Here is a 25,031-nt window from a genome sequence, read left to right on the forward strand (position 1 = left end):
AATTCTGCTGAAGGTGACAGTTGTTATTTTGTGACAAAGCATTGTGGGCCATTCAACATGTTTTGATGTAAATGTGAAATGGAGGGAGTGGAAGAGGGAGGGAGAGCGGACAAATGCATGCATGAGAGGAGAAGAGGGGTAAATCTCTCTATCTCTGCCCCACTCTGCTGCTGTGCCACTCTACTTAACGCCTCATTTGTGGTCTCTGTGGTCAATGGTTTGAGTCTTTCTCTGTGCTGATGGTGCACTTGTTCATGGCTAATACCACAGACCTCCTCTATGTCTGAAACCTAATGGGTATGTATCCTCATCAAGATCGCCCATAAACATAAAAGGGTTCCTCCCAGGCATACTGGCCTGCGCGGACGCACATTTCCCTTGAACTTCTTGAAAAGGAGTATCTATCAGAGTTCCTTGTCCTCAGTTGGTGGACTGGGAGAGAGGCAGGATTTCCATGTCAAGGGTCATCTGCAGGCTAGAGCCAGGAGGGCAGGGCTTAATCTGCTTGCCCAGAGGGAGGTCACTCCCCTGGCTCTGACATGCAGTGCCTTCATAAAGTATTCATTCCCCTTGATTTATTCCACATTTTGTTGTGTTGCAGCCTGAATTCAAAATGGATTAAGTCGATTTTTTTCTCCCTCACCCATCTACACACAATACCCCATAATGACAAAGTGAAAACATGTTTCACACCTGCCTGTATAAGGTCGCACAGTTGACATTGTAGGTCAGATCAGAAACTATACCATGAAATCCAATGAACTATCCGTAGATCTCAGAGAATTGTGATGAGGCATAATACTGGGGATGGGTATAAAACCATTTCTAGAGTGTTGAAAGTCTCCAAGAGCACAGTAGTTTCAGTCATTGGTAAATGGAAAAAATATGGAACTAACCAGACTCTGCCTAGAGCTGGCCGTCCGACCGAACTGAGCAACTGGGCAAGAAGGATCTTGGTCAGGGAGGTGACTAAGAACCCAATGACCACTCTGGTAGAACTACAGAGTTCCTTGGCTGAGATGGGAGAACCTGCCAGAAGGACAACGGTCTCTACAGCACTTCCCTAATCTTGGATTTATGGGATCGCATGAAGGCACATGAGAGCATGTCAAAAGATTCTGTGGTCTGATAAGACAAAAATAGATCTCTTTGGCCCGAATGCAAAACCAGGTACCGCTCACCATCCCTACCTGAATCGTGTTGGTGGCAACATCATGCTATGGGGATGATTTTCAGCAGCAGGGACTGGGAGACTGGTAAGGATAGAGGGAACAATGAATGGAGCCAAATACAGGCATATCCTTGATGAGAACCTGCAAACGACCTTAGACTGAAGCAAAGATTTACGTTCCAACAGGACACTGACCCCAAGCATACAGCCAAAGCAACGCTGGAATGGCTTCAGAACAAGAATGTGAAAGTCCTTGAGTGGCCCAGCTAAACCCCAGACTTGAATCACATTGAAAATCTGTGAAAAGACTTGAATATTGCTGTTCACTGCCTATCCCCATTTAATTTAGAGTGACTGCCTTTAAAAAGCAACAAATCCCTTTGAAAATGACATAAATGGCATTGATATGAGTCAGAAACAGTTATTATAGTGTCAAAATTGACTATAATCTGTAAATAGGATAATTTTTGTCATAAAGTCTCATCTAAAACAGAGTTTGGAATATTCGTGCCTCACCACAAGTAAATTAAGGTTGGATTCTGATTTGACAGTGTCCATTTGCCTACTAACATTGTGTGAACAGCTGCAGTGATTTCTCTATCAAATAGCATAGACAGTGAGACAGACCCCCCAGCAGCTCCGTCTGTTAACATAAGACAACACGTTGCGCATTTTTTTACTTGAGAAGTAATGCACCAAACACCTTAGTTAGATGTAAAATTGCGCAACTAAAACATCCTCGACAAAAGCTTTAACTCAAGAAATCTGTAATAAATGTTGTCTTAGATTCATTCTGGGGATTTAGAGGAAGTGAAATAGGTTTCCTTCTAATGGGGCCAAATATCATTAACCAAATGCGGAATTGGTCAGGAAACACACCTCCAAGACTAGTTTTTCATAACACATTATGACACGCCATACCATGTCATCAGTGATGTGTTCAAGACCACCTAAAATGAGACTCGATTTTATCCAAGACCGTAGAAAATCAAGACAGAGTCAAGACCGAGACCAGGAGGGGGAAAGGGGTCAGAGACCGAGTCAAGAACGAAACCAGAAAAAAGTCCAATTCAAGACCATTATTGTAATTTTGTCAAATCACCACCATAATAAGAGTTCAAAATGTCCAGTATTTCTGTGTTCATATTTCAGAACAACACATGGATTATTTAGACAGTCAGAATAGTGAAAAAATGCATGCAGAGGTAAAATAGAGCTACGCTACACATTTTTACTAACCCAAACACAGTGAGGAACAATGGGCCTTCTACGCCTTCGTGATTGGCTCAGTATTCTGTCACTCATGGGGTCACTACGTCATCGTGAAGTTTATGTCCTTAGTAAGGGTAGACATCCAACATTTTTGCCCTTTGGGTCCTGCCATAGAGTTTTATATTACAAGTGCCCTTCCAAGAAGGCTCAAGGTCATTGGCTACAGATGTAATGACGTCAAATCACGTTATATGTACAGTAGCTTTGATCGGACTGATCATGTCAACATCTTACTTTCAAAGTCTTAGCTAGCAGTCATCATCATGAATCAAGTCGACAATCTACTGGCAAATCCTTTTTAATCTTTGTCTTATAAAGATAAATAAGGAAGATAAATTATAGATAAACGTATCGGTGCTCATTGGCCATTGGACAAAAAATTACACAGCAGGTTGGAAATGGCAAATTCAACAATGAGTTGTTTGGAAGGAATCAGTGGCTAACTGCAAGCAGTGCAAAGCAACCAGTAGCCCGCTATTCAATGAAGTGGCTGTGTGTGTTTTTTTTGGCCGCCTTTCATTCCAGTTCTCTGCTGCCAATGACTGGAACGAATTGCAAAAATGGCTGAATTTGGAGACTTATATCTCCCTCACTAACTTTAAGCATCAGCTATCTGAGAAGCTTACCGATCGCTGCAGCTGTACATAGCCCATCTGTAAATAGCCCATCCACCTACCTACCTCATCCCCATATTGTTTTTATTGACTTTTTTGCTCTTTTGCACACCAGTATTTCTACTTGCACATCATCATCTGCACATCTATCACTCCAGTGTTAATTTGCTAAATTGCAATTACTTTGCTACTACGGCCTATTTATTGCCTTACCTCCTTACTCTATTTGCGCACACTGTATATAGATTTTTCTATTGTGTTATTGGCTGTACTTTTGTTTATCCCATGTGTAACTCTGTGTTGTTTTTTGTTGCACTGCTTTGCTTTATCTGGTTAACCTCTAACGCCTACCAAATCCGATCCGGGAGCCCCCCCATCACAAAAGCTGACTAGCATAGCCTAGCCTAAAGCCACAGGGATATCATATAATAAAATGTTCATGAAATCACAAGTCCAAGACACCAAATGAATGATACACATCTTGTTAATAAAGCCATCATTTCTGATTTTTAAAATGTTTTACAGGGAAGACAAAATAAGTAAATCTATAAGCTAACCACGTTAGCAAAAGACACCACTTCCATACTCCACCATTTTCTTACTGCATCAGTAGCTATCACAAATTCGACCAAATAAAGATATAAATAGCCACTAACCAAGAAACAACCTCATCAGATGACAGTCTGATAACATATTTATTGTATAGCATAGGTTTTGTTAGAAAAATGTGCATATTTCAGGTATAAATCATAGTTTACCATTGCAGCCCCCATCACAACTCTCACTAAAATGACTAGAATAACTACAGAGACCATCGTGTATTAGCTAATTACTCATCATAAAACATTTCTTAAAAATACACAGCGTGCAGCATATGAAAGACACAGATCTTGTGAATCAAGACAATATTTCAGATTTTCTAAGTGTTTTACAGCGAAAACACAATATAGCGTTATATTAGCTTAGCACAATAGCGAACATTACAACAGCATTGATTCAAGGCAAAAATAGCTATAGCGTATAAACCACCAAAATATATACATTTTTTCACTAACCTTCTCAGAATTCTTCAGATGACAGTCCTGTAACATCATATTACACAATGCATATAGAGTTTGTTCGAAAATGTGCATATTTAGCGGCACACATTGTGCTTATACAATGAGAAAAGTAGCCAAGAGCTCAAGCAATCTGTCCGGCGCCATCTTGGAAAGCCACCTACTCTTATCGAAAACTATTCATAAACTTGACAAAAAAAATACAGGTTGGACAGCAATTGAAAGACAAATTAGTTCTTAATGCAATCGCTGAATTACATTTTTAAAATTAACCTTACTGCGCAATACAGGCTGCGATAACACAATGCTACACTGCAAGCAATGGCGTTTCATGCATTTGACATTTTTCAACAGAACAATGAATTATCAGCATAAATAGTTCTTACTTTTCGATGAACTCTCATCAGAATCTTGGGAAAGGTGTCCTTTGTCAAAAAGAATCGTTGATAGGTTGGAGAACGTCCTCTTCAGAGTTGCAATTAGCAGTAAACATTAGCACGAAAGAGAGAGACCCACATTCCTACAGCGCCAAGGAAATAAATACCCGAAAATCGCAATATACTGACAAACTGATATAATTCGGTTCAAAATAACAACATTACGATGTCTTCAACACCTATATCGAATAAAAACACAGCCGGAAATGTCTGAGATCTATAACCGATGGTTCCAAAAGAACGTCCCCAGGTCCTCAATGCGCCCGAGCGAAGGTGAAAAGAATCAGCCACCTCGTTCCCAATCAATTTATAAACTTTGGGAACTACGTAGAGACGCCATTTCAAGACTCCCTATTCGCTAACAACCAGGGGAAGGCGTATGCAGTGCATCTCAACCAATAGAAGACAGTCAGAGTTATCCACAGGTCTGGGAACAGCAAGCAGATTTCAGCATTTTCAAATCCTCATAGGAGAATTGCTCTAAGTCTAGTTCTGTTTCACTTACAGACATAATTTAAACGGTTTTAGAAACTAGAGAGTGTTTTCTATCCAATAGTAATAATAATATGCATATTGTACGAGCAAGAATTGAGTACGAGGCAGTTTAATTTGGAAACGAATTTGTACTATGTCGAAATGGCACCCCCCTAGTGGCAAGAAGTTAAATAAAGGTGAAATAAATACAAATTAAAAAAACATGTAGCCTATAACCTGTTTTTGAGAAATGTCATCATCTAATATTGTAAGAGGTTTCGTTGTCTGCTTTCTGCCCCCTTTATTTATCCTACGGTTCTGACTTGGTGTACAGGGAAAATACTGTCAGAGCGGCCCATGTTCTGCATTCTGTCGCTGTACATTTCAAAAGTGCTGAACACAGTTATATTAACTACGTCCGTCGTCGCTCGCTCATTAATGTCTTAATCAAAATTACGGAATGGGTTTTATCAGATCGTTCCCTTATGCCATAGTTTGCACATCTCAATTGTCAGTAGAAACCACAATTGTTTAAGCAAGTCAGCCATATCAGCTATGTTTTTTTAAAAGGCAGTAAATGAGGCTGAATTAATTGTTTCGCGGCCAGACAAGTTTCCGTTGATAGCCGCGGAGAGGATTCACTCAATTGTGCTGGAAAGAAAGCTCTGCTGTTGGGACAGTGTTATGTAGGCCCTAACAGTTTGTGGGCACGGCTCGTTGCCGTTATACTGCAATTAATGTATTGTTTAGTGTTGTGTAGTGTCTTTGCTGGCATGCATAAAAACATTTTTTTTTTGAGTTTGCCCCATCAAGAGTTACATGCTAAAATCGAGACTGCACAGAAGTCCTCTTACTTTTGGGAACTTTATAGTCCTATTGATCAAACAACCATGAAAAGGTAGGCTCTCTCTCCCTCAGCTATGCACATCAAGATCAACAACTAATGCCTGTCACACTCTGCCACACTCAGACGAGAGTGCTCTAAAATCGGAGTAGATGGCTAGAGTGAATTTCCAAATGCAAGAGATATGCTAACTGTTTAACAGTCATTCAAGTTCTTGCTAGCTAACCAAATGACACCTGCATCTCTAGCTGTGTATTGCCAAAAAACAATTTGAGGGGAAAAAGTCAGTCCTTCAATGGCATGGCATGGCATGACATGACATTCTCCTAGCAGCTAGCTAGCTAGCTAGCTAATGTTAGGCTCCATGTTTTTAGCTTGCTACATAAATAGTTACACTAGCCTATTAGCCACGTTATGACTAACTTGTGATCATTGCCCTATATAGTTTGACTGTATTGTCATTCCCAGCCTTAGTTACATTCGTCTGTTTTTGTCCAGAATATTGAGTCATTGACACTGAAACAGTGCATCTTGAATGGAGGCAGCAAATGTGTGATTTACAACTCGATAGCAATATTTTGGGGACTAGCATTGAACTGCATCCATTTATTCTGCCAACAATATCTTAGTGTACGTCATGGAACATTGAGTCAAATAGAACCTATTTTTATAACCTCTTATGAAGTTGGTTTTGTGGCATAAACTGGGAATTTGATATTTTTGATTGAAGTTATGATTGTCTGTTTCATATTTTCACTTAACTTTAGGTCATCCATTAATTTGTGTGCTGAACGTGAAATGTTTTTTTGCAATGGGAAGTAATAGTTGTACATTTTGTTTGGGAAATGCTTAATGGTTGTGTTTTTGTATTCTTATGATTGGGACCTACTCGCTTATTATGTCTGTGTTTATGGACTGCTTATCCTTTAACATCATGCTGTGTGTGACTGCTGTCTTTCCATCGGCCCTATGCAGTGTTGTAGTGGTGCATGGAGAAGTGGGTATACTCTAATTTTGCCAAAACGTTCCCAAACGGCCCACCCAGCGAAGGAAAGACACACTGTGTGAGAAATCCTGTTTAAAAAAAAAAATTGTTTCCTATAGATTTTTCAGATTTTCACTCTCAAAATCACAATTTTTTTAAATAGAAAAAATACAAACATTGATGATCTAAGTCCAGAATAATGCTTAAACCACATCAATCTGATTTGGTGGGCCTGGCTCCCCAGTGGGTGGGCCTCTGTCCACCCAGGCCCATCCATGTCTACGCCCCTGATGCAAACAGCACATGATGACAATTCCGCATCACAAATAGCACACTAACCAACACTTCGGACTAAACTTTTCCAGTACCTGGTTTACATAGCCATTGTTGCCTTAGTTTTAGTATTTACTGGTAGATTTTACTGGTTGATATAAGTTGAAAAGTCTTTCCTACCCTACCCTACCCTACCGGCTACCAATGTCATTATTCTGTGAGCTGTTCCATTCCAAAACCAGTTGAGATATGATATTCTGCTGAAACTAGGCTATGTGTGCGGCGCGCGCATGTGAATATATTTCACAGGCTTTGCGATTGTGTAGGCTACTTTGTGCATGATTTCTCTATTGTACTACATCATTGATCATTTATATACTACACTACTTTGATACGCATCAGTAGGATTAAGAAGTGAGTATAAGCAATGCACTCTGAAAAAAAGGTGAGTATACGGCTTATACCTGCCTATACCCTCCACTACACTACTGGCCCTTTGTGTTTTACTAAAAGTTCACCTCCTACTTGAGTGTGCTGGTATTACGGTTGTTGTCCTTTCAGAATCACAAATCTGTCACACACTGAAGGCCTATAGGTTCACCACTGCTCAAACATGTCTATAATAGATATAAAGGCTGTTAAGATATTAATGTTAAGAAAGGAGTGTATATATTTTGCCTGGCCACACAGTTTTATGCACTGACTGAATGGAAGCTGATAATTATGAGTTTTTTTACTCCGCTGGTCTTGGCTGATCTCGGGAAGAAATTAGGAGGCCTCACTGTCCGAGACCGAATCAAGACCGAGGACAAATGTATCCGACACCTAGACAAGACCTAGACGCTCAATATGTGGTCTTGCGAGTACTACATAATGTCACAATGTCTGACATAGGTTATGAAAAGTTGTCATAATATGGTGATAACACTGTGATGACACATACCTGTTGTAACAAATATTGTGTTATTTTATGGCTGGTTATGACACCTACATAAGAGTGTCAAAACTCTTATGTAGGTGTAGGAGCAGATTTCAGGAGCAGGACAAGACACCCTCTTTGTGACTAATGACCGACTTAAGGCCAAGTACCTGATAGGCTATCTGGTTTATACAATTATAATGGTCATAATGCTTCTTGACAGTGTCATCAAGTGTATTTTCTTAGTCCAAATTAAGTGACATGGGTGAAAGTCAAATTCATTTATTCCCAGTACGAGACATCCTATATGTGCATGCGCTGTACATTTTTATGGGCCTAATAACATTTCTGTCTGTAATAAAGCCCTTTTGTGGGGGAAAAAACTGTCTCCCCAGTCAGTGGGCCTGGCTCTCAAGTGGGTGGGCCTATGCCCTCCCAGGCCCATCCATGGCTGCGCCCCTGCCCAGTCATGTGAAATCCATAGATTAGGGCCTAATGAATTTCAATTGACTGATTTCCTCATATGAACTGTAACTCATTAAAATCTTTGTTATTGTTGCATGTTGCGTTTATAGTTTTGTTCAGTATAGATAAGACATGGATATAATACATTTCTCCTCTATTCCCTTTCTCTGTAGTTTTGCTTACAAAGGCATATTCAACAGTAACATTTTGTGAAATGATCACAATCATCATGTATGTATGAATTCTTATTTGATTTATCTTACAATGCCGGTCGGTATTGACCTTTAATTTATGACTTATTTGTTTAGCTCTGCTTTTCTTTGTCATAATGAATAATTTATGTCAAGTACGACAAGCGTAAGAGAGTGTTGTCTTAGAAAATAGTAATGTCACTCAGGTCTTTTTCTCTCAGTAACTGAAGGTTAATTTAAACCAACAGTCAAATGAACCTCTCCATTTCCTTGTGGCCCTATGAAAACGGTGGTTCATACTGAATGCCACCGGGTCCTGCTTTATTCATTAACATCCTGCTGAACAAATAGACCCCCTATTCCTCACAGCTCAGTTAGTGTTTTCTTCTGTTGCGGAGGATTCTGTCTAGTTGTGTGATCAAGAGGAGAGGGTTTTGCTCAGGGACAGAGCGAGTGAGGCCTCAATGCTCTAGTGTCATTCTAATGGCAAAACAGATCAGATGGACGCAGAAAATAGTTTTAATTGTATAATTATCTGTGGTTAGCCACTTGTGTGGAAAACTACTCTGATGTGGTTGAAGGCCAAGGAAGAGCGCGGTTTGGCCTTTATGTGCTTATTTTGTCTCTGAACAGGAAATGAACAACAACTAAGAATCCTCAGGATATAGGGCTCCCTCTCACAGACACATACACACACACACAGTACATATAAGGACATACACACTTTGATACAAACACACACTCACGACACACAAACACCCCCCTCGGGCAGGTCGAGGCATGCTCAGTGAGATGTTGCCCTTTAAGTAATGTGTCTGCCCAGTGAGTCTGCTCCTCAGGCATGGATTGAACACTGTGTGGTGTAGCCTGTAGCCACCTGACCGGCATGGCAGACCTCAAAACACATTTAACAGCAGCTCAACATACGGCCCACTTAACACGACTTCCACTGTAGAGAGCAGGCGGGTCTTATCAGATCAGTAACCTAGCTTAATCACTGCTCAACGGATTGCTGATAAGATGTTAAAATAGTACTGTACCCAATAGGATCCAGATGGCACTATTCGTTGAATTAAGGTGCATCACTCACTCAGTGCATGGTGTTTCTACACAACCTTAAAGAAAAAACCCACCCAAAACCACCAATTCCTTTAATTTACTGTGTTAAATAACACTTATATGTAAGAAAAATATTTTTTTGTGAACAAGTGCTTCATTTTGGCATTATAATAAGTTTGGTAGCAACATGTAAAATCGTTGTGGAAATCTGTTGCAGCTGAAGTCGACAACAAAATCCACAATGCAATGGGCTGGCTGACAGCCATGCTATGGGCTGGCTGTCTAGCTATCTAGGTACCTAGCTAGCAAACGTAACTACACACAATAATACCAAAGACAATATCAGCATGTAACACAGCTAGTTAGCTGTAAAATCGCCTAAACAAACTGCACTATCAATTTAGGAGTCTGTTCAACCTGCAGATCGATGTGGCTTACAGAGTGGACTCTAACATTCACAACAGCAGATATACTTTTGAGGAGATGGAAAACATTGCCGAGGCTACGTGAATGGGCCACGCGGTGCATTCTGGGCAATTCTGGGACAAGGAACGCTCTCCTTCAAGGAGTGAATGGGAGTCTATTGGGCACTAGCTAAAAAAACATTAGCATGAATTTCGTCAACAAGAAGTACCACATTACAAATATTTTCAGAGATGTGAGAATTAACTTGCTATCTGTGGTATCGTATAGCTTTGGAATCATTACATTACGTGCTTATTTTCCTCAAAAGTTTGTATCTCGTCATATACACTGACTTTGAGAAGGGATTGCATGACGATTAGCTTAGCAACCACGGGACGCAGCATGACAACGGCAATGCGATTGGTCGACTGTCTGCTGGGTGGGGCGTTATACGTTACTTCATTCATTGGATTTCTATCTCCTTTCTATAATATCTCTGGCAACGGCACCATGCAATGCACCCTGGACTAAAGAGGCAGACAAATAGGAACAATGTGCTAGACTAGACCCTCCGTTAAATTACACATTTCTTGATGTAGGAATATCGCAAAAATAGGATCAATCGCTCATTTGAGAGAAGACATCCTCCAGAGTTATGATATCGGCCAGTATTGAAATCTGACATATATAATAGACGTTTTCGTGATCGGAAAGCCGTATTCCTATTAAAACTTCTTAGGGATAGGGGGCAGTATTTTCACGTCCGGATGAAAAGCGTGCCCAAAGTAAACTGCCTGTTACTCAAGCCCAGAAGCTAGGATATACATATAATTGGTAGATTTGGATGGGAAACACTCTAACGTTTCTACAACTGTAAAAACAATGTCTGTGAGTATAACAGAACTGATTTGGCAGGCGAAACCCCGAGGACAAACCATCCAGGAAAAAGATTTTTGAGGTCACTGTGTTTTCAATTAGTTCTCTATGGGAAGCCCTATTTAATAGAAACCTGGTTGCAGTTCCTATGGCTTCCACTAGATGACAACAGTCTTTAGAAATTGGTTGATGTTTTTCTTTTGAGCAATGAAGAAGTAAGGCTGTTCTTTGTAAGTGTCAAGCCAAGTGGACTCTACTGTTTTGATGCGCGTGAACTGGAGCGCGCTTCACGTTGTTTTTATCCGGTATTGAACACCGTATATTCCGTCTTAAATTTTAGCGATTATTTAAGTTTTAGGATACCTTCGGTTGGATTAGGAACGTTGTTTGAAATGTTTGGACCGAGTTTACAGGTAACTTATTAGATACTTTGTAGTCATGTTGGGCGAGTTGGAACCGGTGTATTTCTGAATATAACGCGCCAAATAAATCGACAATTTGGGGATATAAAGAAGGACATTATTGAACAAAAGGACAATTTCTGATGTTTCTGGGACATTTTGGAGTGCCAACAGAAGAAGATCTTCAAAGGTAAGGCATTTATTATATCGTTATTTCTGACTTTTGTTTCGCCACTTGCCTGGTTGAAAATTATTTTCATGTGTTTGTATGCGGGGCGCTGTCCTCAGATAATCGCATGGTCTGCTTTCCCCATAAAGCCTTTTTAAAATCTGACACTGCGGCTGGATTAACAAGAAGTTAAGCTTTATTTTGATGTATTACACTTATATTGTTGTGAATCTTGAATATTGGTATTTCTGTAGTTTGAATTTGGCGCAATGCAATTTCACTGGATGTTGTCAAATCGATCCCGCTAAGGGGATTGGCGCGCGAAGGGATCACTAAGAGGTTTTAACTTTCAGTGTAGCGAGAGCGACTTTATCACAGTGCTACATCATACCGGACGAATTTCTGCCTGCTTGAACGCCAATAACTCAGATACACATAACAACATGACTTGACCCAGGGAATCGACAGAACATCACTCCGAGATACACAAAAACAATATAACATTCAAAATGGGTGAACCTTTCCTTTAATCCCATGGATGAGTAAGTTTCATATGCCTGGCTTTTCCACTGATTAGAGTGGAAATAATGATCTGAAAATAACTATCTGCTCCTTCTTCTGGCGTCTCTCAGCTCGTGTCCTGTCCTGTCTCCCATCTATGTTGAGAAGTGATGACGTTAGACCACAGTTGAAAGTTCTAATTGGGCAGAGCTTTTCTATCGGAGTAACTGCATGTCATGTTTTGCCTTCCCCTGTTTTCTGGCAATGAAAATACAGCATAACTATAAAGATTTGAAATAGTTACCAACAAGTCCGGCATCAACAGAATATGGGTCATGTAAGACACTTTCAGCTATCCATAATTTTGCACGCACGCACACACACACACACACACACACACACACACACACACACACACACACACACACACACACACACACACACACACACACACACACACACACACACACACACACACACACACACACACACACACACACACACACACACACACACACACACACACAAGGATGTTTCAAGCCTGGTGGACAATGCTGTACAAATTGGCAGAGCAGAGATAGGCTAGAGTCAGCAGCTGCATGCACTTTTCAGCTTGACTCATTCAAATGTAATAAAACAGTGTAAGGAGTGCTTGAGGGACCGAAGGTCTGGATGCTCTCTCCATTTAAGCAAGAGCTGGAGTAGGACAGCCATTGTGATGATGATTGTTTCAGATTCTGGTGACACAATCAAACCAAATATAACTTTTTCAAGTTAATATAGATAAACATCATTCTCAAGTAGATTTTGTAGATTTTCTTGTTTACCCCTCTTATGTAACGTGTCATGTTCAGCTTCATGAAGAATGAACTGCCTTATCATACCCCTTCATTTAATAAGTTAATCACACATGCAGCCTGTCTGCAGTGCAACAGAAAGCAATTTGTCAATGGTGAGCTTGTTGTCATGTCGCCGTTGTCATGCTCTGTTGTTTAGCTGTATCTCCTCTGATAATGTATATCTGATAATGCTTAATAATACAGTCAACTGTCTCTGTGCTGCTGTACGCTACAGGCTCGCTAGGCTACTACAGGAGCCCCGTGTTTGGCCTCAAGTATCTGTGCAGCGTGCTTCTTAAACGGTCCGAGTTGCACCTAATGGTGACTTCCTGGCGTTATGGCCGCCGCCTCCCCCTGGATAATGCACTAATGAAGGGTGGCAGGAAGGACCAGGGGTCCGGGAGCTGGCGGAGCAGGAGAATAGGAAGCACCGCCGCTGAGGCGAAACTGCAGCAAGAAGCAAATGAAAGCTCATATCTGCCATCTCCCTCGCCTCTCTGCACTTTCCTGTTTGGACTTGAAGGTGATTGGAGCCAAGGCAGTGACAGTTGACGGAAGCTTTGTGAGGAGAGAGTATTTATTTACCGTGAGACGCGGTGATGCTGTTCAGGATGCGGTTTCACGCAGGATGTGCCCCCCCCCCCCCCCCCCCCCACCCCCCACCCCTCAGGTTTGATCATCTCAAAGAGTTCTGAGGCAGGTGCTGGGAGGCCCCTGCTCTAGGCAGGCTGCATTGTGTAAGAAACTGGTAGGCTAGAGGCTGAGAGGCTGGGCCTAGACTGACTCAGCAGCACTCACTCAGCACGGCTTCCTGCTCTGCCTCGGGAGGTGGGCCCAAGGTTAGCACAGGTCACTACGAAAGGGAGTGGGAAACATTAAAGGTCCAATGCAGCCACTTCTATCTCAGTATCAAATCATTTCTGGGTAACAGTTAAATACCTTACTGTGATTGTTTTCAATCAAAATGGTAAAGAAATTAACAAAAAAAAGTTTTTTAGCAAAGAGCAATTTCTCAAGCATGAATTTTGCTAGGACTGTCTGGGAGTGGTCTGAGTAGGGAGGGGAAAACTGAAAACTAGTTTTTGTTGGCAGAGGGGTTTGGAACTTTCCGTCTTATTGGCCTATTAACTGTTCATTCTAGTGTACGATAATTTTGAAAAGACAGCTTGAAATTTCAGCCTGTTTCAGTGGGATGGAGTTTTGGCCTGCCTGGTGACATCGCCAAAACTCCATCCCACTGAAACAGGCTGAAATTTCAAGCTGTCTTTTCAAAATTATCGTACACTAGAATCAACATTATCATACTTTTCACAATTTCACAGTATTATGTCAACCTCATAGTGTGGAAACATATATTAAATGCAGGAAAATCACATTTTTGACTTCACTGGGCCTTTAAGAGTGTGTTCCGATACACACACAGAGTGTATGTTCATGTGTGTGTGTGCGTGTGCCTAAGAGGGTGTGTAGACCTTGCCAGGAATTCCGCTTGGCTTGTAAAACGGAAGGGAAGGGGTGTCAGATGTTTAAATCTCCATAATTATATTGTATGGTGTAGGTACTATGTAATTATCAGTGTTGTCACCCTCCAATACAGTAATCTCTTTAAAGCAAAAAGTGTGTGTGTTTACTGTTACAATTAATTGATTAAATTACTTACCTGGTAGATCTTGCAATTTTAAATATATTACTTCTTTTTCACCACACACATTGACTTTCACCTGTCTGAGTCCTGTTGTCCTGTAGCCATACTGCTAGTCTGGAGGCAGAGGGTGTTGTCAGCTAGTGAGCATGGTGAAAAGGTGAGCCACATTGACGCCTGCCTGCTCGGTGGTGTCATGTCGGTACTAGTCCACACAGGTTTCAAAGGTCGTTTTTTATTAGCTGCCTTACGGCTGGACACCAGAGTCTCAACTCAGACCTGCCACATAAAACGCACATTTGTTGAGAGTGTGCAAAGTGATAAACCATCCGGTCTCCAGGCAGCATCACGTTAATACACTTAAGTAGCTCACTGAACCTCCTTAGCAACAGTGGCAAAAGAAGGGAATTTTTTTTATATGTCATCCTCCATTTTGCAATCAATTGAGTCTCTTTTAAATTGCAGTGTTGCTCATACTTCGTTATTGTGCAATTTCATTGTCAGTGGTGTTTTGATTTTGTTGTCAGTGCTTCTTATTGATATTGGTAAATAAAAGGAACAGTTGTCATTCAGAAATGTATCTTCAAAACGGTGATAATAATTGAGGCTGCTCTTGCAACATTCGCATCATGGCTGGTAGTATATAAGGTTAATGGCTTTAATGAGGCTTTCAAATAAAAAAAGATATTGTACCTCCATTTTGTTCATGGATCACTTCTCTTAAGTAGTGAGATATTATACTGACCGCCTCATGCTTCAAGAGATAATGTAGAACTTAGGAGGCTGTGCTTAACACTTACAATGTGGGAGTTAAGCAGTAGCTCACATCTCATTATTTCTCATAAAATTAATACTTGGAACACTGGTGTTCATGCAAATCAGAATGTGGGCTTACACTGGTATTGATGTAACAAGGTGACTCTAAATTGGTCTACTTTATCATAAACAAAGACTATCTTTGTTTTCTTATGCTTTATGTGGATGTTTCGTCTGAATTCTGCCAGGCTGTAATGTTGCGAAGACACATAGAATGCAATACCTACTTGATTATCCAGAAAATATCTAGGTTATATTATTGTCTGTTTTCCACAATAATCAGCTTTATTGTATTTGCAGCTGACCCTTAATAGAAGCAGAGACTGTACTCCTCATCTTCATTTAGCCCCCCTGGAGGAGTGGATAACGTGCAGGGTGCTCCAGTGAACTCTGCCTCTCTCTTCTCTCTCTGGGTTCAGTGTATTAGTGAGTTCCTACAGGGCACATCTCCATCTCCAGAGATGTGATCCTGCCATTGACAGGCGGATAGAAATAATCCAAACAACAACTAGATACACGTCTCAGGGCTTTTGGCCAGCTCCAGCTGTTTTCAAAGAATCTCTCTGGTAAATAACCTGAGAGAGCAGCACTATTTAGACTGGGACAGCCTCTACTGAGTCTGTTGTGGTGGCTTTGGATCCGTAAGGGAAGTGGTGGAGCTATGCTCTTTGTGGTCCACCTCTTGACAATGTCCATCCATGTGCCTAACAAGCACTGACACATGTTTTATGTCACATAAAAATTGACTTTTCTCAATTAATCTACGTGTGACCGACCGGCTCGTTTTGGTCCTATGTAGCACAATTTGAAATTGTGTTTTTAACACTCGATAAAAGTAGAGACTCAGCGCTAGAAAATGGTATATCATGGGCTCCGGAGTGGCGTAGCGGTCTAAGGCACTGCATTTCAGTGGCTCGAATCCAGGCTGTATCACAATTGGCCCAGTCTCGTCCTGGTTTGGACGGTGTAGGCCATCATTGTAAATAAGAATTTGTTCTTAACTGGCTTGCCTAGTTAAATGAAGGTTACATTTAAAAAAATGTTTTTAAATATATACACTACCGTTCAAAAGTTTGGGGTCACTTAGAAATGTCCTTGTTTTTGAAAGAAAAACATAAAATTGATCAGAAATAGAGTGTAGACATTGTTAATGTTGTAAATGACTGTTGTAGCTGGAAACGGCTACTTTTTAATTATCAGAAACGATCACTCCTGTGTTCCAAAGGCACGTTGTGTTAGCTAATCCAAGTTTATCATTTTAAAAGACTAATTGATCATTAGAAAAACCTTCTGCAATTATGTTAGCAAAGATGAAAACTTTTGCTGATTAAAGAAGCAAGGAAACGGGCCAGCTTCCCGGATGTTGACGTTGAGACTGGTGTTTTGCGGGTACTATTTAATGAAGTTGCCAGTTGAGGACTTGTGAGGCCTCTGTTTCTCTAACTAGACACTCTAATGTACTTGTTCTCTTGCTCAGTTGTGCACCGGGGCCTCCCACTCCTCTTTCTATTCTGGTTAGACCAGTTTGCGCTGTTCTGTGAAGGGAGTAGTACACAGCGTTGTACGAGATCTTCCATTTCTTCTCAATTTCTCTCATGGAATAGCCTTCATTTCTCAGAACAAGAATAGACTAACGAGTTTCAGAAGAAAGTGCTTTGTTTCTGGCCATTTTGAGCCTGTAATCGAACCCACAAATGCTGATGCTCCAGATACTCAACTAGTCTAAAGAAGGCCAGTTTTATTGCTTCTTTAAGCAGAACAACAGTTTTCAGCTGTGCTAATATAATTGCAAAAGGGTTTTCTAATGATCAATTAGCCTTTTAGAATGATAGAGTAGGTTTTAGCATTCTGACCTAACAACAGCAGTCAAGCACCCAAGCTGACTAGCTTGCTAGTTACTTCTAGACACAAATGAGAGAGCAGCTCACTCGGACCATTTTACTCACCCTAGTAAAGCTGGTCAGGATGTTTTTAATGCTATACAGAGCGTTGGTGACTGCAACTGTGCTGCTGGCAACAATTTAATTATACTTTTTTTGCCAATGTTTCCTGACACGGGCCATATTCAATGGGTGTTGCGAGTTTGTAAATTTGTCAGTTATTCTGCGAATTTACCAGCGACGTCTAAGGACAGTTGTCCCTGTGACATCATGAACATTCTATTGAAATGGTTACTTGCATCGTGGAGTCTTTTGTTTAGACATGTAGCAAGCTAGCTAAACAATGAACCATAATCCCAACTCATAGCGTTGCTACCGTGCATGAATCTGCAAGTAGCTAACCAATCAGGTTCAATGTTAGCTAACTAACATTAGGCTATAACTAGCCAAGCAAATGGCTATGAGATACGAATAATATTACTACACAGATCATACATGTAGCATTAGCTAGCGAGAGCAACACTTATGCAGCTCTACTATGTGATATCTTTAAAATAAAACAGCATTAGAATGGATTACCTACACATACTGACGAGCTCATGTCATAGACAGAAGCGAGCTACATGGCAGAACAATCTGAAATCATCTCTCGGCATATCCAGCCCACTCATTATCTCATGTATGGCTAAGGGATGGTTGTTGTTTTCCCCCCGTGGCTAAACTAACTAGGCTCATAATTTAACAATTGTATTCGTATTTACAGATGGAATACAAGTTTGTTATTAAGGCACATGAATGTTCACATGTTCCAGAAGGCATTTCTGCCAAAATACACATTTTGATAAAAAAATCTAAGTTTACATTAAACATTTTTTTTTGCTGAATTCCTGGTGATTTCATTCTTTTTTTAACCAAATACTTTGGGGGACCAAAATAAATCACTTGAGGGCAGGTTTAGTGGCGAACCAGGTGTTATCTTGGTCAGAGGGTGTGGCTAGCAGCTTTTACAAGATGAGCCTGAGAATATTGGGCTGAGAAGATGACTTCTCAAAGACACTTACCTCAGTGCAAAGATTACTAGGCCAATGATTTAATATTATTGGCTATGGGGAATAGGGCTAAATGCAATTTTAATTTAGTGATATGTTCAGTGAGTAATTGATTGAGGATACTATTCGATCTTGCATGAATAGGCATGCAAAAAACAAGTTAGATAGCGTTGCATCAGCTCGTGTATTTACCATAGATATCTGTTGGATCTCAGCCCTAATTTATGTTTTGGAAGATGGGCCCTATTGGAGCTGACATAAAGCATAATCTCAGAGAATTATTAAAAGGCAAATGCCATAGTGGTGTTTTTCCCTTCTCATGATAACGGAGGGAGCATAGATTGGTAAGAGGCAGATAATATATGTGTGAGATTGATCAGTGAGTAGCGACCCCATTATCTCCAGAGATGTTAATTATACTGTGCTCAGCTTGCATGTCAAAAGCCAGATAATTGAAGAAGGTAAAAGATCTGCGCCACACTTTATTTATGCTTTCACTTTGAGGCTGGCGGCAGATATCCTCTCCTCTCACTTTACTTTCTTTCTTTTGCTCTCTCTCTCTCTTTCCCTTATTAGCCCCATTTTATTTATTGTTCGGTAATATTATACTGTCAAAGATGATCATTTTGCAGAGGTATTATTCACAATCATCACCTCTGTGCGCTCCCTTTGTGCTGCCTGGATGGTCTCAGGTTTCGAGTGGTCGGTCGGTCTGTGTGGGACAGCAGTGGGCCTGACTGTGGACCCTGCAGGAAGGAGGACAGCGTTGTGCAGTGCAGATATAACCCCTGGATTTAGTCCTCTGGAGTAACCAAAGACCCTCCAGCTGAGACATGACTCCTCTCCTGTTGTCAATACTCCCTTAATCACACTATTATTCACACCTGTTTGTCTTCCCTGAAAAAAATAGAGGTGTAATCTGTTTTAAAGCTGTGATGTAAAGAAAAGTAGGGATTTCCCCACCTCATGGTGCTCGGCTGCCAGCTTGTTGACCTCTGTGAAATGGCTTCATTGTGTAACTGGGGATATCAACAGTTAGTTGGGTTGTGAAAATGTAGAGATAGGATAAGCATATGTGAATGCTTAAGTTTGGTATTGGTGCAAACTAGAAAGATGAGATGGGGAAAAAAAGCTTTGTTGTTGAGTGGCAAACTGCCTTTCTCCGGTTACCCAGACAGTTATCTACCTAAAGTGGTCTTCACAAATGCATTGATGTGAGAGTCAATTGAAACTTCTTAAAAGGCTCTTGTTATTTCTGTTGTTTATGTTTTGAGTGTCATTCCTCTGCCTGAACCTCTGAATTCATCTCGCAACAAAATGAAACCCTGCAAAGGGACTTTTCTTTAACACTTTCTGTCTTACAAAAGTATTTTTTTCATCACCTATCCTGCTGATAGATGTAACATCAAAACAGTCTTTCCTGTGGTTTGAGTTGTGGTGTTTCTCTGTGCTGCAATCCATATGTCTGTACGCTAACAACAGACGCACGCACTAGTGTTTTCTCTTCAACCATTTGTATGCTTCACCACGTCCTCTCTGTTGACCAGTCTGTATAAGCTTATCAAACTCTCTCTGTGACACCTCTAGAACAATTACAAAATCTGTGTTGATGTTCGTACTACTGAATTAAACAATAGCCATATTTAGTCTGTCAGGACTATACCTTGAATTTATTTCATAACATTGCTTATATATGATTCGTGAGGTTCCTTCAATTCCTTAAGTATCTCCCATCACTGACTGTGAATCTGATTAGATTTAAGCTGCAGCACAGGAGTGTGATGATGCTGCTGTATGCACGTTCCTTCTCCTCCTGTATTGTCATGGTGACTGTGGGAGGGGGTGTCCCTGTGGGAGTGGATGAACAGTGGTCATCGTTCACCTCAGGGGCTGATGGACAGATGCTGATTTAGGTTGATTTAGTGCATCACCTGGTGGACACTGCTAGGAATGATCCCATCTGAATGGTGTAGGAGCTGGCTGCGGGAGGTGTGGGTTTGGAGAGCTCTACTGATTCCACATCATACAGGGTTCTACCACAGAGGGCTTATATGAACCTCAACTCCTTATTCTATGGCCTGCAAGAGAGAGAGCGTTTTCCGACAGGAAAGAAGCAGGTCAACTCTCTGACATCACCATCCTGAGGTTTAGAAGGAGGCCTTTTTCACATACTACCCTTTTAAGTCAGTATGTCATAAACTAGTTCCTAGGGCACAGCATTAGCTATTCATCATGTTCACATTTGTGACCCACCACCTGGATTCAGTCCAATGTAGCAAAATTTGAAATTGTGTTTTTTTACATTGGATAAAAGTAGATAGAAGTAGAGAAATGGTATATCATACACTACAGTTGAGGAAAAAGGGAAAGTAATTCTGCTTTGAATGTTGATAAACTTACAAGTTTATCAACATTCAAACTTTGGAGATGTTATTAAGGTGTAACTTCTGTGTAATTCCATTAAAACAGTATATTAGTGTTTTATTGGTCTAAATAACTTTACCTTTTAGACAGTAATGCAGGAGTAAGTCACCCTGGCTCTTTATGTCTCTGGGATCAACCCCACTTTGGAGAAAATGCCCCGTGAATGTTTTGGTGCTCTTCTTTGTCTACACCCATTCAGCATCATTCACACCCTCTTAAGCTTTAGCCCCACCCATCTCTTTAAAGATTCACATGTGAGGCCATGTGCTAAACAAGAGTTAGTAGTGTAGTAAACAACCAGTTTTCAAGGCTAAATATGGTAACAGTAGTAGTCTACAATAAGGAAGTCCTTGGCCTACATCCTAATCTGACTTTGGTGCAGGTTATGTTGTTCTTCACTTTACCATCTCTGGTAAACACACACTATATCAAATAAAAGTGAATTTGTCACATGCACAGGACACAGAAGGTTAAATGGTACAGTGAAATGGTTACTAGCATATTTGCATAGTAGCAATATCAAAAACAAAGTTTCCAGATACGAATATTTGATAATTATTAGGTTACGCTTACCCCAGACACACTTGTCTAAATTGACAGGTCATGTGAAGGAAATGCTATAACCTCCCCCCAGCCACATCTAGCTAAGTGGATGGGTCACTATTGTCTAGACATGTACACATGTTCATCAAATACAATAGATGGCCGTAATCCCCCCAAGACACCCCTGGTTAATTTGATGGGTCATGTAATCATCTGGCGAAGTAGAGTCTCTTGTTTAGACATGTAGCTAGCTAGCTAAACAATGAACCGGAATAAACAAAACTCATACTGCTACCAATACAAACGTATTGTCATACGGTAGCTGTAGTATGAATATGCAAGTAGCTAAAGCTAACCGACTAGGTTCAATGTTAGCTAGCTAACTAACATTAGGCTATAATTAGCAGCGCAACTAGCCCATCACAACTTTTTCCAACTGGTCTGTCGATAGCGCCTGTGATATAACTTCAGTTGTTCTCTGTGCTTCGTAATGCCAGTATGCAGCGTTATCTGTGTTGAGGTCATTACTTTAATAGGCTTTATTGATCTCAACAACATTAGGGGTTGCGGTGATGTTATTAAGGTAGAGATAACTTCTGTGTAATTCCACTAAAACAATATATTAGTGCTTTATTGGTCTAAATAACTTTACCTTTTAGACAGTAATGCAGGAGTAAGTCACCCTGGCTCTTTATGTCTCTGGGATCTTAATAAAGCATTTCCTCTGGACAGCCTGCTGTGAAGAGAGTGAAAAACGACAGGTTAAAAGGCATGCTGGGAAGTTTCCATGCCATCACTGTAAATTATTTCTTTTGAATACACAAATAAGGCTTGAGAAGAGCTGTGAGCGGGGAGAGACCAAGGGAGAGTTAGTGGAACCATAGGCCTCAAAACATTCCCTGTTTTACACATGAATGTACTGGTGGGAGTAGTGAGTCCAAGGTTCCCCATGGTTCTCTGTGTTTCCCCGTGCTCAGAGGGACGTGGGCACCTCCGTGTAGGCAATAGCTCAGTGGTTTACCTTGTAAACACCCATATGTAGGAGTTATTACAAATGTAGGATCTTAATTTGATCACCCTGTTGCAGGAGAACTTTCTTGCAATGCGGTTTAAAAAGGCTTCTGAAGTTTGTAATTTCCACTTTGAAATTTCAAACTTAATTTCCCTTATGAAAAATGTATCAATCCCTACAAAAATGTCCATTAATTCAAATCCAAATAATAAGTCACATTTCCAGTTGCTGCAGGATTATTTTCCTGCTGTAGCAAACTGGCTCAAATTAAGATCCTATATCTATATGAGTCTTAAATACTTTTCTTCCTCTGATCCATGTGTCAGAAATTAGCTTTGGGTAGACTAACATCCTGACATATTTAACAGATTTGTAGCAATAATTAAAGTATGGGTATTGTTTGTGTTTTTGTTATTGATTAAACTGTTCATTGGTTTATACTGCAAACTTTTTAATGGACAGTTGCAATATTTCTTTCCTTTCAAGGGCACACTATATCCAATATTTATATGAAATAACGATCCCATTTATCAGGAAGCATATTTTCAGGGGAATTTTAATTTGCAGCTATTTAAAGCCTGGGTTTTGGTAATGAATTATTTTGTCATCTTGCCTCTGATGAGATTCATCTTTAATAACTGTAACAATTATTTTATTAAAAAGAGAAGCCATGCATTATGGCTATCTCGCCAAGGTCTCGAGCGGGAAAGAATTCTCATTAAGAGCATTATATTACCCCGTAGTGCTTTCATTTGGATGTCCCGTTGAAATTACATTACGTGTCAACAATGCTTGTGTTAGAAGTAAGCAGTCATATTTACAGAGGCTAGCTTTTTTCATTTGCCAGCTGACACTTGGAGATTAAAAGAGATACTAATGCTTAATATCTGATTAAGTCCTTTTAATGGGAAAACTGTTCTAAAAGGTTGACTTTTAATATAAAGTGAGGAATTGAGTTCTCTACCTTCTGGCTTTGATATTAGTTTTACATTTTGGAACCAACTTATGATTGTTTGGGACTGTGGTAATGATACTTTTGTTAAACAAACCACTGACACCCAACCCACCCAATTTGATTCCTGTCCAAATTGGATGTATGTCCTAGTGTCATGATTGATCAAACCTATGTTTATTCTACGACATCATGAAGACATGTTGTGTTGTCAGGTTTATCATGCTTTGTGTCTGTCTGGCAAAGCGCTGGCTCAGGGAGGGTTTTCGTTAATGACATGGTTGTAATTGTTTGTCAGTGTGGTAATGTGTGATTTCCTATCACCATGTGAAGTTGGGAGGTTGAAGAAGGAAGGAGGCATGGTGTCAGACAAAGTGCTGTGATTTGTCACCAGCCAAATGTCTTGTAAAATAATTTTTACTCACCCACATAGTCTTCGGGGAGGGGGTTGTAACATCATGATAATTTAAATACTGTATAACTCCTTCATATGCCATCATTTCTCTCTAAACGGAACATACAGGAAGCCCAGCAGTAAATTAGCAGTTCTCTCGTCTGTAAACGTAATAGTGAGTTTGTCCCACACAAGTGTTCCTAAGTGAAACTGTGTTTTTGGAGGAATGACAACTTGGTGATCTGAGAGATATTGTGACAAGCAATAGACAAAAGCTTTTGGAGAGAATGAATGATTGTGTGTCGTTGTGTGTGCCACATGTTTGGATCAGTGAAGTGATGCCTAGCATCTCTGTTTTAAAGGAAGACAGAAGTGAAATCACCAAATGTAACGTAAACTTTTATTTTTAGATTTTGGTTAGAATCCTCACTTCCTTAAATGTATTATTTTTAACAGAGGCTATTTCACCATCTGATGAGAAGAGATATTTCAAATTTGCTCAGTATAAGTGGAAGACTGCATGTGACCAGGTAATTTGGGGTAAATCATTTCTTCACTTCATCACATTGTTGTGGTGCCCATGTACTGTATTGGATGGGTCTACTCCTCTTTCTACCTCCATGTTGGTTTGGTAGGGGGTAGATTCCCCCTAGTTATCAAATTAATGAGTTCCAATCAGGAAACTAGCCAAACAAAGGAGAAGTGTTACAGTATGCAGATGTCTCCAGAGGGTGCTACTTATTGTCACAATTGCCCTTTTGTCCGCCCCCCCCCCCCCCCCCCCATTTCAATTCATGTCTTCATTGGTTATTCTCAGTCTGGTTTTGCACACATGGGTAGTGTAATCAGCTAAATGTAGCTGTTGCTTTCTTATTATTACCTGGGTGCTTAACACAGATTTTTTTCCTTCAAGGACAAATGGTGTACGAGAAGGCTGATCCCGTGTGAAGTCCCTGAGCTCCCGGCGAGCAGCAGATCCCTTTTCAGCACCAGCTGTTCTCTCAGATACACTGGGCCGCACTGAAATTCTCTTAATATAATTTTGGGGACTCAGGAGAATAGCGCAAAACATGCGTCCCAGCGAGGAGAGCGTTGAATTTTTCATCAGCAGGCCTCAACTCGCTGAGTTAGTGGGCAGCGCTTTCATTCATGAGCAGATGTTCAGCGCAGTTACACTCTGCAGTTAATGTGAACTTATTGGCCTCTCTGCCATTGGCTGCAAGGACGTTGGCAGCGACCTGGCATCTGAGAATTACTCCCGGTAAAAAGCGCAAGCCAGGGAAGTGTAGCCGTGGCCTTTTTTTAGCCACTTCCCAGCCCACAAGCTGTAGCCGGAGAGCAGGGGAAGGTTCTGACAGGCCATCAG

The 25,031-nt window shown here is 40.6% G+C and overlaps 1 protein-coding gene across 7 annotated transcripts in view; it reads left to right on the top strand.

The window, feature by feature from the left end:
* The window catches only part of LOC129815017 (forkhead box protein P1-B), a 207,103-nt gene that overhangs the window by 36,392 nt on the left and 145,680 nt on the right, over positions 1-25,031 (top strand). The gene's annotated exons all lie outside the window — the stretch shown is intronic.

This window comes from Salvelinus fontinalis, chromosome 18 (assembly GCF_029448725.1).
Source record: "Salvelinus fontinalis isolate EN_2023a chromosome 18, ASM2944872v1, whole genome shotgun sequence".
Classification (NCBI taxonomy): Eukaryota; Metazoa; Chordata; class Actinopteri; order Salmoniformes; family Salmonidae; genus Salvelinus; species Salvelinus fontinalis.